This window comes from Augochlora pura, chromosome 7, assembly GCF_028453695.1.
Source record: "Augochlora pura isolate Apur16 chromosome 7, APUR_v2.2.1, whole genome shotgun sequence".
Classification (NCBI taxonomy): domain Eukaryota; kingdom Metazoa; phylum Arthropoda; class Insecta; order Hymenoptera; family Halictidae; genus Augochlora; species Augochlora pura.
Window position 1 is genome coordinate 14,682,732 of NC_135778.1, and position 14,083 is coordinate 14,696,814.

Sequence of the window (14,083 nt, forward strand, 5' to 3'; positions counted from 1 at the left end):
ATAAAATTTTAGATCTTTATGTGATAATAATTCGGGACTGACATAACCTTATATATGGATAAATTTATCTGAAGGGGTGGATCTTCTATTAGCCAAAATTCAAATCAAGAGAAACCTTTGTATGGAGCGAAACCCTTTAATTGCACAAATGTGAGTCACCTGAGGGTAGACCAGTAGATTGGACAGAAATATATGTACGTCCCAACACGTTGTTGAATTATTTAACTGAACGTAACATGTAAAATAAATAAATCAGAAAGCTGAAACTTCTAATTCAGTTGATGTGCATGATATCGAAAAAATTCGATAATTTGTTAAATAAAATAATGGGAGTTGGAAAGATAATTCTATACAGCGGAAAAATTTTATCTGAAAAGTTACTAATACGTGGTTTTCAGTTAAATAATTCCCCTTAAATGATCTCCCCAAGAATTATTAACAAAAAAATCTATTAATACCGTCTTGCTGGTTTTTACGAAAATTTCCATTCCACTTCTGCATCATTCTTTTCATCCTTCATGCCAATGAACAATTTCGAACGATCTCTTTTTCTCTTGGCTCACCCTGTACGCTCGCGCACGACCCGCAGGAAATCAGAAACGTTTCTCGAAAAATAAGTGAACGGTCGCTGGCAGCGACTTCGCAAGCCACTAGCATATTCCGATATCTTCGAAAACAATGGGATCTCATCGTCGAGAAACTGGTGTAGACAACTGGGTCATGAATTTCCGAGAGAGGCGCATCTACGGTCGTTTTAGGCTTCCTACGGCGTTACATAGCGACCAGAGTTCGATGTCTTTACGAACCGTTTACACGGAAAGTAGAGTTCATCGATCGGCTCCGAGGCCGGGGGTACACTCGGCTTACGTGACCTGAACTTTCGTTCTGCCGCGAGTTGAACGAAGAGAGGCTGGCCCCTTTCTCATATTCATGGCGAACGCACCGCCGCTGCCGCGGGGCGGCCCTGTGCTGCTTCGTCGAATCCAAGCCCGCCGTGGTTAATCCGCTTTAACGCAATTTCACCGGGGCTCTCTTTTGTTTCTTTTTTGTTTCTTCAGCGAAGCACACGCCTATATAGCAAAACCCCCGTGTGCTCGGCTCGGGGAGCGCCGTGCTTCCTTCTCTACGCCGCTGCTTGCTCGACACCCCTCCCGTTATTAGTCGCAAATAGGACGCGCGAAATTGCGGTTAGATAGTGTAACGAAGTTCGCCCGGGGGAGGCGATGGTAACAACGTAACCGGACTTTTCATTCGATCAATTTACAACCCTTTGTTCCGCGCCAGGGACGGTTCACTGACTTGGAGAATGCCGAGGAGAGCTCGGGCCCGGACTTCGAACTTCTCTACGGCCGCCGAGAGAATGTGTTTGTTCGCTTCTGCAACGCCGAAGCTTGGATAAAGTGTTTATTTTTAGCCGGTGGGATTTCAAGGTTCCGACGAAGCGTAACGCGACGCCACCGGTTCAGAAATCGGGGAATCTGCTTTCTCCGATTTCATTGACTCTCCGTCCCGCGGAAATGCTGTTTCACGAATGGCTACGATCACCGTGCAGCGACGAATTGAAGTATTCGTAGATCTATTAACCCTTTGCACTCGGACTCGTTTTAACTGTAATTCTAATATAAGTTTTCTGACATATAGCATTTACGTTTTATATAAAAAAAAATATATTTTATGCATATGAAATTGAATCTTGTAAACTCATGCAACAACAGTTAGGCTTTCAATATTTTTTGATATTTAATTCTTCGTAATGTAAACATTATTTTGGAACGTGCTGAAACAATTTTAGTGGTGCCTCAGAGTCACTACTAAAGGTTAACCCTTTGCGCTCGAGTGGCGAATATTGAAACTTTCAATTGAAGATTAATCTTAAATTTATAATTAAAAGATTAATCTTAAATTTTTAATTAAAAGATTAATTTTAAAATTAAATTTGTTAATGTACACGTTTTTGTGTGTGTTTCAAAGGTAGTGCGATCCAAATCTGGTATAGAAATTTCAGTTAGTTACGACGTTTTAAACAGAAAATTTACTTAGTCCGGATGTCGAAGTTGGGACATACAACGTTAATCGTTAAAGCTGTTTTCCTTCTCGCGGTAGGTTACAAGATTCACTTTGAGTTCGATTAATTAACTTCGAGTCTTGCGTGCGGCTTGCTAATGAGATTACGTTTCTATTAATGGAGCTCGTTCGATCGATTCGCACTTTTTCACTTTGACGTGCTATCTAACAACTGGCAAAGTCGCTATATATATATTTGATATCAGTGAACAAATTTATTTACAACTTTTAAAGTTTGATTTAGAAAATACTGATGGCATATCCTTTCATACAAGTGAATCATAGCATTATATTAGTGCGACAAAGAAATTAAAACTTTCTTCGAAAATATTATGACGTAAAGAAAATTGGTAATTTTTCAAAGTTAACATTGTTCATTTTCAAATATTTTAGACAATTTTTCGAAATTTAAGTTCCTCAATATACTACAGCAAACAATTTCTGTGTTAAAAAAAAGTGTATAATAATATACTGTATAAGAACTATAGCATAGTTATATAACGATCTTCCAAGTTTTAACAGACGAAAGACAATAAAAAAATTCTTTTATTCAAATCTTTATTAATATAATCCGCTGTTTTAAAAATGACGAATATTTTTAATTTCGAATAATTTATATCTAGAAACCGAAACATATATGATCACTTTTTATACGTAAAAATTTAAACATTAAGTTGCTACACTACATTTTAAACGTGTTTTTCTGAAAATCTGATAACTCTGAGTTATACTGTTTCGCCTGGCCACGAGAGAATTCGTGCCTAGAACTAATCGGAGTTTCTGATCAAGAGAACAGTGACACGTTAATTTACGAAACACTTGAAATATTTCTTTCGTCCTTCATTTCATACAATGCTGAAAGCTATTACCTTGTAGTAAATCTGATTACTAATTAGTCAAAGTTTGCGATACGCAGTAAAATAATAAATTAAAGATCACTATCGTTTGTTCATAAATTGTTACAAATAATAACGTATAGGTAGTACACGAAGGAAAATCGATGAAGTTAGTTATTATTAATAATGGTAGTTCTCAGTTATGTTCTTTCCAATTTATTAAAATAATCGCGAGATTTTTTACTTGAAATCGATGTCAATAATTTCTATTTTCTATAGATATACGCAATCTAGTGATCACTGGATCAGTAGCCAACATAATTTTAAAAATTGAGGTATTATAATGCTTCATAATGCTTTGCACTAATTCTATTTATTCTCTAATTTTCGCGGAACCTTTTTTACAAATTACCTTGAGCAAACAAGTAAAAAATATTCGTAAATAAGCATGCGCAAGAGATAAAAGTATTTTTAATTTAAGTATTTAAATATTTTTAAATAAAAACGCGTTTGCAATAACGAGTTTAAAAGCTACGTAGAAAGTAACTTCCGGAATAAAATATAAATTAGTATAATGTTAGAAACAATTACTCTGTTTCAATAGGACTTGAAATAAAATCGTAATGATCTCGATTTTGTTAAGCAAATATTTTCGACTGCAAAGAGTTAATCCATATGACATATTCAGGTAGAGAGAAATACGAGCATTTATTATTTCAAGAACTATTTTAAGAATTATTTTATCGGTCAGAAAAAAATTATTCTCGTCAATTAGAATCGCTATTTCGATCACTGTACGACGCGACAGTCGACGTATTAACCCTTTGCACTCGAGTGGCGACTATGCCGCGCCATTAAAATTGTAATATATTCCGAAATTATTTTTATAAACATTGCCAAAGCTAAGATTTAAAAAATTGTCGAAAGTATAATTGTTACATGAGTCACGAGACTCAATATCATATGTATAGAATAAATTTGGTTACATGACATGGAAATACTAAAAGCCAGAGAAATTATTTTAGATTTCCAGTTGAAATGGCTTCGAGTGCAAAGGGTTAAACTATGGCGGAATAAATAAGACATAGCGGATCAAATAAAAGTATTTCCGCGAAACGTGTAAACGGTTGAATCTCGTTGCAACCACTTAGTACGGTTGATCCGGGCTTAAATATTAATATCGTAAAAGAATCACGCCGCGATTTCCCCGGGCGTGCTTACACGCGTCTCTCGCGGGGAATATATCAAACAGCCCTACGTCCTATTTCGATTTCAAGTAATCCTGTCTGCGATCCAATATCGCCGCGGCCCATAACTCGAGCCCGACAAATCGCAATTCATGCGCGCTGGCGCTGCTCCATCTTGGACGGAGGTATTAGGAATTCCTTCGGATGCCCGCCCCGCGAAAGACGACAGCCCACGTATGCATGAGTTACAAGCTCAGTTAGGTCGATAAGTCATTAGTAGAATCGTGCCGGCTAGCATCGGCTACACGTACAGAAACACGTTGTTACGGGGCATCAACACTGCCACAGTTCCGCTCAAGAATATTGATGGCTTGATCGGTCCTCTGTAAACGGGTTTGCACAGGGATAGGAGAACCCGGCTGCCCTGTACCATGCATGGAAATTCAATTTAACGGAGGCCATTGCTGGGCTCGCGCTAACATTTTAATCCTTGAGCACGTACGCCGCCTAAATTTTCAATACTACGATCGTTCTCTGGTAAACTATGTTTAATTGCTTTCTGGCGAACTGTCTGCCGTCATTTTTCGGTCAATTGTCTTTTTATCACTTTTCTTTGTCAATTGTGTTTTAGCATTTTCATTTGTCAATCGTGTTTTAGCATTTTTTTTTCTCAATTGTGTTTTAGCTTTTTTTTTTCTCAATTATGTTTTATTATTTTTAAGTGTCAATTGTGTTTTATCATTATCATTTCTCAATTATGTTCTATCATTTTCATTTCTCAATTATGTTCTATCTTTTTCATTTCTGAATCATGTTTTATCATTTTCATTTCTCAATCATGTTTTATCATTTTCATTTCTCAATCATGGTTTATCATTTTCTGGAAAATTATGTTCGATTATGTCTTTAGTGAACTATGTTCGATTGTTTTCCAGTATGTTTGATCATTTTTTTGGTGAATTATATTACATTATTTGAGTGGGTTAGAATAATTTGACGTAAGATAGATTTCCAAAAATGTTGTCTCATATATTGAAATACACTGTTTATAATGTACATAATCATAAATTATTAGACAACGTTTAAGTATATAAATGAGATAAAATATTACAAGACATGTTCGACAAATGTTTAAAATGTTTAAACTATAATAAAATAATTAAAATGTTTTTTTGTCGTGTATCTTCAGTATATGTGTTGCTATAGTCAGTTCTAAAATTAAAAAAGACGGACAAAAATCGATATTTCAACAAGAAAATGCTGCCATATTTTTGCTTCTTTATTTCAGACAAATGAAACGGTCGCAATCATGGGCGACTATGACAACATCTTTTTGATACACGATTGCTCATTTCGTAGCATAAAGGGCATAGCCGATTAAGATGGTCAAAACTGCCCTTAGAGGTTTTTCAATGAGTTCGATAGCTGACCAATAAAAACTCATCTTTGCAAAATTTTAACCTTGTAACTTTTAACCTTGTAACCTTGTAACTTTGTACCCTCACTTGTCCGTGAGGGTACGGACAAGTTACAAGGTTAAAATTTTGCAAAGATGAGTTTTTATTGGTCAGCTATCGAACTCATTGAAAAACCTCTAAGGGCAGTTTTGACCATCTTAATCGGCTATGCGCTTTGTAAAAGTTGTACAGTTTCATTATTCAAAAAATACAAGAAAAAGGCAACGTGTTTCCAACTGGAATTTAAAAATACCTAGAATAATATATTCTTATAATATATAATTTCTTGTAAAATATATTTATATTTTGTTTGTATCGTATTATGGTGAACCCTTCGGTGATGTTTCGTTCCAAGGAAAAGAGACTGGGAGACTGAGTAGACTGAGAGACAATCAGCGCAATAATGGGCTAATCCGGGAAAAAGTAAAAACAAAACAAGTGGAGCAATTAATTTAGCACCGTGCTTCAGTAACCTCGTTTTTACGAATGACAATCAATATAGCTGGGCTACCACTCGAAGTTTAATGAGTAGAGGCAGCTGTCCAGGTAGCATTAGTCACGAGGATGTAATTTGTAGTCCGCGCCCTACTCTCCTGCACGTATCCCGAGCGAGCGTGTGTCACGTACGCTGTTCTATGTGGAAACACATGCTTATGTATTTTTATGGACTTCCAGCAAACTTACAATTCTCTATTTTATTTCGTGTTGAAATAAGTATAAATAAGTTTTTTGTTTGAGCAACTCTCTAATTGCTAGGAAAGAGGCGTTTATGCTAATGAAAATAAAAGATCGATTCATTAACCTTTTGCTCTCGAATGGTGACTCTGATGCACCGCGAAAATTCCTACATCGCATTCAAAAATAATCTTTATGTTATCAAAGTTTAGATTTCAAAAATTGATAAAAGTGATACTGTTGGCATGGTTTACAAGACTTAATTTCATATGTATATATCTGGTTGATTAAGAACGAAATATTATAACTCTGAACAATTATATCAGATTTACAGTTATAATGGCTTCGAGTGCAAAGGGTTAATAATCATACCGACCTTTTACAACAATTGAAACGTTACTCATCAGTCAGATTTTCTATTACTTAACAATTGAATAATATAGCAAATAATATTGTTAGAAATATGGTTATTCCTTATAACTTATAAGAAATAACTTTAATAACTTTCTTATAACTCCTATTTTCTTATAACTTTATGATACTTTCTTAACACTTTACCAACCGAGAGCCTTTAAATCGACTTTCATCCCCGATTGATAGCCTACGAATCGGTTGTCATGGTAATCAGTAATTTGACACCTATTATTGACATAAATGTGTTAGACTGAACTACCGTAGGCTTCAATATTATTATACAATTTTTTTAGATATTAAATTTCTTTCGCAATTAATGAAATACATGAAACAGAAATTATCAGGCCCTATTAAGGAAAATATTAAGAACAAATAATCAGATATTCGCATTTACTTTTACTATCACAAAACTCGCGCATCCCATTCAAATTCTGGCAAATATTAACAAATTTAAAAACTATGAAAAAGAAGAATTAGTATAAAATAGAAATGATGAATGATCATACTTATCTGTTGATAAGACGCCAAAGCTTTATTACAAGTTCGTATCCGAAGCGAAAACTGTGTTGGGAGACGGATGTCTACATGTCAAATCAGGTTCGGTGATGGAAAAGGCAATTAGCTCTATTTCGATTAGCCGAAGGTACGAATATATTGCAGTATTTCTCGATTAGATCCACCGCAACGCTGCACGCAGATCTATATCCCTCACAAGTCCGGTAATAGCGTTTGGAATTAATTCCTTTTGCAATCGACGATGCGGTATTAACTAAGGCACAGTTTCAACCGGATCAGTTCGGGCTTCGTAAATGAAGTTAACGAGCCCTACGCAATTCTACAACACTCTTTTCCGCGACCCTATCCGTCGTTCATTGCGCAATTCTCATTAATGGATGGCATGCATAGATTCTACCTAAAGTTACATAATAGAATGGAGTATAATAAAAATTCTATTTACTATTTGAACACTAAACCAGTGTTCAAAGTACATAATTGGCATGCGGTGGTTTATGCAAACATTTTGTGCTGTTTTACAGCAGATTTAAAGAAGATTTATAGTAGATTTAGAGAAAGTTTATGCTGTGTTATGAATAGCTTTAAAGCACATTTAGAGCAGCATTAAAGCAGTTTTAGGTTGGGTTAATACCAGATTTAGAGCACATTTAGCGTAGATTAAACTAAAACTGGGCTAAAACTACCCCAAACCACCCTGTAATTCCTCTAAAAGTTCCCCAAAACTGCTCCAACACTACAATAAAATTGCTCTAAAAATGTCCTAAACCTGCCCTGAAACTACCCTGAAACTACCCTAAAACATGTAATACGTAATCTCGCAAATGAAGTTTGATTTGGCTGGTATAATGATTTTAAAAAAAATGAATAAATGTATTTTTTACAAAGCGTCTTCAACTAATATTTTCCCATTTTTTAATCGTCACAAATTGATAAAAATGTTGTAGAAAACCAACATTGTTGAATCTCCCTTTTTTTTCTTTGTCATTTTAATTAATCCAGCCAACCTTATTTACGAGCATATCGAACATTTTATGGATTTTCCAGTGTTTTTACACTGACTTTATAACATAAATGTCTCTTATAATATCTTTTTGTAAAATATAGAATCTCTGTAACATTGGAATATTTTCGCAACTCATTATACATATGTATACCTGTTGAATTCTCTGTTTTGGAGAAGACATAACCTTGACATTCTAAATAAGTTATCAATTAAAAAGAAAAAAATAACTTAAAGAAAGCATTAGTATTTATATGTATAACAAACGCATTCTAAAGCCTAAAACGAAACACAGATAGTAGAATTGGATCAAACCGTGCTGATTGTCATTACGCAATGCAGTATGAAAATATATTGACGTTGGACGGCAAATAACAGCGATTGTCAATGGTCGTAATTATTGGTTTAGCGGTCAGACGGCGTCGGGCCGTGACCATTTTCCTTTCGTCACTGTTTCTCGGATGTGCCCGCGCGATCGATACCAATCAGTTGTCCAACTGTTTATCGGATAATCAATGTCGCAGACTCCGCGCTAATGGGGTGCATGGAAATTACATTTTCGAACGTTTCGGCCGACCGAAACTCCAACCCGGTCCAAATCCGTTCAAAATGCTGAAATTCGCTGAACAATACTTGTAGAAGTTATTAGGCTCCTATTCAGGGCGAACAGTTCGGATTACTAAGCGCGCAAATAGTTCGAGCAGCGGTATTTAACCGGTAGTCGCACTTTAACGAGTCAGACTAATGATAAAGATTTCTAATAATAAGCTGTTAGGTATAAAAATGTTCGTTCTTTTAAGTAGGAATCAAATTTTATTCTCTCGTCACCGATATTTAACCCTTTGCACTCGAAGCCATTTGAACTACAAATCTAAAATAATGGAACTACAAATCTAACAAATGGAACTATGTATTTGTTTTTCGATGACATTATTGCCGATTTTAAGACAAATCCAGCGACCTATAACTCAAGGTCATTCTAGTCGCGCAAAGTATGAAAATAGTTGAAAAACCGAAAAATATCGCAATAATCACTTTCACAGGATCCACTAACCTTGGTTTGATTCTACCTACAGAACATGCTCGAAATGATGTTCATTCGTGTTTTGTTGAGTTGTTCCCCTCACGCAACAACATAAACATACTAGTAAGTTACGCATTATCTTCTAATGTGAATACGTCGGACCGCAAAAATGAACGATTTTCAAGAAGCAACTTCAACTTCAGCCTCAATTTCAGCCTCAACTTCAACTTCAACGACAACTTCAATTTGAATTTCAAATTCAATTCCAAATTCAATTTCAACTTCAAATTCAACTTCAATTTCAACTTCAATTGTAATTTCAATTCCAATTGCAATTTCAATTTCAATTTGATTTTCAATTTCAGTTTCAAATTCAATTTCAACTACGATCTGAATTTCAACTACGATCTGAATTTCAACTTCAAACTTCAAACATGAATCCTCAAACTTCCAACTTCCAACCTCCAACCTCCAACCTCCAACTTCCAACTTCCAACTTCCAACTTCCAACTTCCAACTTTCAACTCCCAACTCCCAACCTCCAACTTCCAACTTCCAACTTTTAACTTCCAACCTCCAACTTCCAACCTCCAACCTCCAACCTCCAACTTCCAACTACCAACTTCAACTTCAATTTCCAGCACCATGAACATGTCAAAAGATTCTTTAAATTCGTTCTTTTCCGCGATCCGTCGTATTCACATTAGAAGGTAATGCGTATCTAACTAATATGTTTATGTTGTTGCGTGAGGTGAACAACTCAACAAAACACGAACGAACATGTATAATATAAACGTAGATATGTGGAATTGCAGAATTGCAGATTTGCAGAATTGTAGAATTGTAGAACTGAAGAATTGTAGAGTTGTAGAATTGTAGAGTTGTATAGTTGTAGAATTGTAGAACTGTAGAACTGTAGAATCGTAGAATCGTGGAATTCTAGAATTGTAGAAATGTAGAAATGTAGAAATATAAAAATGAAAAAATATCTAAATAGACAGGGTGGGACAAATAAAGTGTTACAAAGCAATATCTCCATTATCGTTAATGATACGTGAAAACGCTTGAGGAACAAATTGTTTGTTGAAAATTCATTCTATGCGTATGAAATTGAGTCTTGGGACTCATATAACAATTACATTTTCAACAATTTTTCAAATCTAAGGTTCATCGATATTTATGAAAATAAATTTTTTCTTTGCACTCGCCACTCGAGTGCAAAGAGTTATACATTCGAGTAGGTGTTAGAATACGATAAATATAAAATTCCGTTTTCTTGTAAGAAATTATTGTGGTCGAACTAATCGAATTAATTGTAAGGAAAATGGCATGGCAAGGGGTCAACGATGGTTAAATTTCTTTTTCGGAAGAAGATAGAATTAGCGAAGTCAGTTACTTTGTAGCAACCGATTACCGAGCGTTTGAGTTATTTTCAAGCATAATTAACTTTACATTTTACATAACATTATTTATATATTTTCGAATAACATATATGAAATCTTTTTAGTAAAGAATAAACAACATGAAAGAATACAAAATTATATTCCATAGCAGAGTTGACGATAAATTAATAGACGATTATCGACTGAATAACTGTTAATCGTTCGTCACAATCGATGATTATGTTAATTAAACATGAACGGCAATATTGATTACTTGCGATTAAAGTGGAAATTCTCTCCAACAATACAAAAGCGTATAAAAATAAGTTACAACAAAATTACGTCAAAATATTCTCTCTTTCAATCGATGTTTAATTTAATCAATCCATTAATTCAATCATCGTCATTGCGACGATCAATGCCTTTCAATCGTTTCCATCGGTCACTTAAACGAATTAAAAATTTCGATCGATGCCCAATACCGTCGCCGAGGAGTGCGACTCTTGTTTTTGCAAATAGTTGAAGATTTTTGGGGAGCGTGCAGCCAACGCAATAAAACAATATTAAGCACGGTAATCGCCGCGCTGGAGTAAAATTTTCCGCGAGGGACGAGATCGCGTTCCCGCCCCGATTCTCGTGAAAACTGCACAAATATGGGGATCGCGATAAAATCCAATTTGTTCGACCCCTCGGCCCTCGGAAAACTGAATTCTTCCGCGGGGGTTATCGAGCCCGGGCAGCACGCAACACCGGGAGGGTGGGGGGGTTGCAAACAAAGGAAACAGAGGAAAGTGCCGCGCGATAATGCATGAGTCGACAAACAGTATTGTAACCTAATTTTCCGGAATCGCAAGCAGTACGTCGATCGCCGGTGGATTAATTTGATTGGAAACGGTGCAATAGTAGGGCTATGGCGAAGAGGGGAGGGGGATGGGGCAATATCAATTTACAATCGCGAATGGATGCGCTACGGTTACATGGCATTGCAAACACAGAACGGTCTGCACAGCCCGAGCATCGTCACGAATTCCACGATTCCGAAATCGTTCCAGTTCCTCATCGCCGTGTTCCCCATACGATTTGCCCGTTTAAGCGGTCCCGCTAATTGTACCGATTCGATTGAAACACAACTCTGTCTCCAGGGTCGCATCATGATCATACTACAGTCTATGACTTAGAGTATAAGCACGAGGTGTGGAGACCCATCGAACGCTGTCGATTGTTTCTCTTACTATAACTCCGATCGGAATTGCTAATACATTAGAAGATAATTTAAATAAAAATTCACGTATTTCTATACCAGTTCGGCAATATATTTATTGAATTAAATGTTTTTATATATAAGCAGGATTAATATAATATTTGATAGACATTCAAGAACTCTAAAGCCAAGAAATTTCGATACTTTTCTTGTTTAAATAAAAACCAGCTGTTATTGTCATAAATTATATAGTTGTCAAATATTTCTATTATATCATATATTATTGTTATATTTGTATTATATTGTAAAAAGGATATATTATAAAACTTTTGTACTTTTAAAATTCTTTAATGCCTTCAAAATTTCGTGTTTCTGAAATTTTATATTATACAGGGTGTTCCTAAACTCCATTGAAAACCAAAATTTCTCGAAAACAAGCGTCTTTGACCTCATCGAATTTGTAGAAAAGGTCAGCAAACGAAAGACAGATAACGCAATATGTAACTCTTTTATCATTAATTATTTCTTAATAATACTTTTACCAATGCTATTCTGAGTTTTCCTTGACTAAAATAAAACCAATCCAATATAATTTTTGCGAAATTAATCAGTCACCCGACAAGTGAAATTCTCTTCTATACTTGAAAATTATGATCACGGGCTTAGGTAGAATCAACTGGTAGAAGTGTTTAACGCGTCATTTCCCTTTTCGTGGCGCGATCATCTGCACGAAGGAAAGTTGCGACGAGCGACAACGATGCTCGCGCCGCGTCACGCTTCCGCGTAGATGCAAATTCGACGTTGCGGTGTTTTAGAAGGGCTCGTTTAAATTCATGAAACAGCGCATTTCTTGGACAATTAAAATTGCTAATTCGCCTCCCGGCGAGATTGCGCGACGCCAATTCTTGCGGGGCGACCTACTCGTTCGGTCTAAAATCTTCAAGACATGTTGACGAAACGTGTCGCGCGTTGTGTACAAAGAATTTTCATGTTCTGTGTCTGCCCCTTTGCTAATAGAAAGAGTGATTAGGGTAAGTGATGTAATAATGATATAATAGTTATAAAAGTGATATATTAAAGTGACATATCCGATGTTTTCTTTAAATACTAAATTGCGAAGCTAAAAATGCATTACTTTCGGTCAAAATGTTCATCTTAAAAAGAATAACATCGAAATAATATTAATTTCATTTTTATATCGTACTTTCTTCTAATTTATTATTTAACATAAGACTGATGTAAGATTCCATTTACTTTTGCATATATAACATATGATAGAAATATAATGTAATAAAATGTAATGCGTAAATATAGAATGTACTAAAACAGGTGTTTCATTTTCAGCCGTTTATAAATTTAATTCTCTCAGTCCGATTACATCCGAAAATTTAATTATCGATACGAGCTCTTCTCTCCATTACCTCCGATAATCGATGTTCTGCTGTAATAAAGTTAAGAGGCTATATGAACATTTTCCAATGACTACCTGATTTCGCATCAGAATTCTCCACATATTAGAAAATCCACATAAAATTATCCAAGCCATGCGAATGTCTAATTATGCATCAGGTTCATTCTCTCGAAAATTCAGCTGACTAACAACTGATTAACATTTTTTCTTTATTAATATATTATCGAAATGACTGGTGGTATAGTAAACCATCTGAGGGGAATTCTCTTTTTATAGTTGAAAAAATGTGAGATTTTCGATGTCATGTAAAAATGATTCTACTATCGATACTAGTGTTTCAAAGAGTATCGAAAATCGCTTGCTACAGAAGTTACGAAAATGTCGCATTCATATAATGACGGGCATATCGATTTTGAGTATCCGTGGTTTCGCAGACTGTCTTGAGGTAGAACGTTTATCGGTTTCACATCGGTTGTAAGATTCATCGGTTCTGTATCGGTTTCGTGCTGGTTCTATATCGGAGACTTACAGGAGCTTCATCTTTTTATAATGAATGTCGACTAAAGTAAGACAAAATAAAGTTATCTAGAGAGATGGACACAAAAATGTTCTCCTCAGATATTATTTATTGAACCCTTTGCACTCGAAATCATTTTAACTATAAATCTAAAATCATTTTTCTGGCTTACAGTATTTTCATTTTAAGTGACAAAGAATATTTTATATATGTAAAATTGATTCTTGCGACTCGTACTAACAATGTTATTGTCAACAATTTTTTAAATCTGAACTTTGTTAGTATAAAAATTATTTTGCAAAGGGTTAATACTCCCGTGACGTATTAGTACGCATCTGAATTTTAGTAATTTATAGTAATATAATAGTCGGAATGTCGGATATATCTATTCTTCCACAA

General features: G+C 35.2%; 1 protein-coding gene across 6 annotated transcripts in view; it reads right to left on the minus strand.

Moving 5' to 3' along the window:
• Positions 1–14,083, minus strand: part of LOC144473563 (dystrophin, isoforms A/C/F/G/H) — an 856,126-nt gene that overhangs the window by 510,873 nt on the left and 331,170 nt on the right. The window lies entirely within an intron of this gene.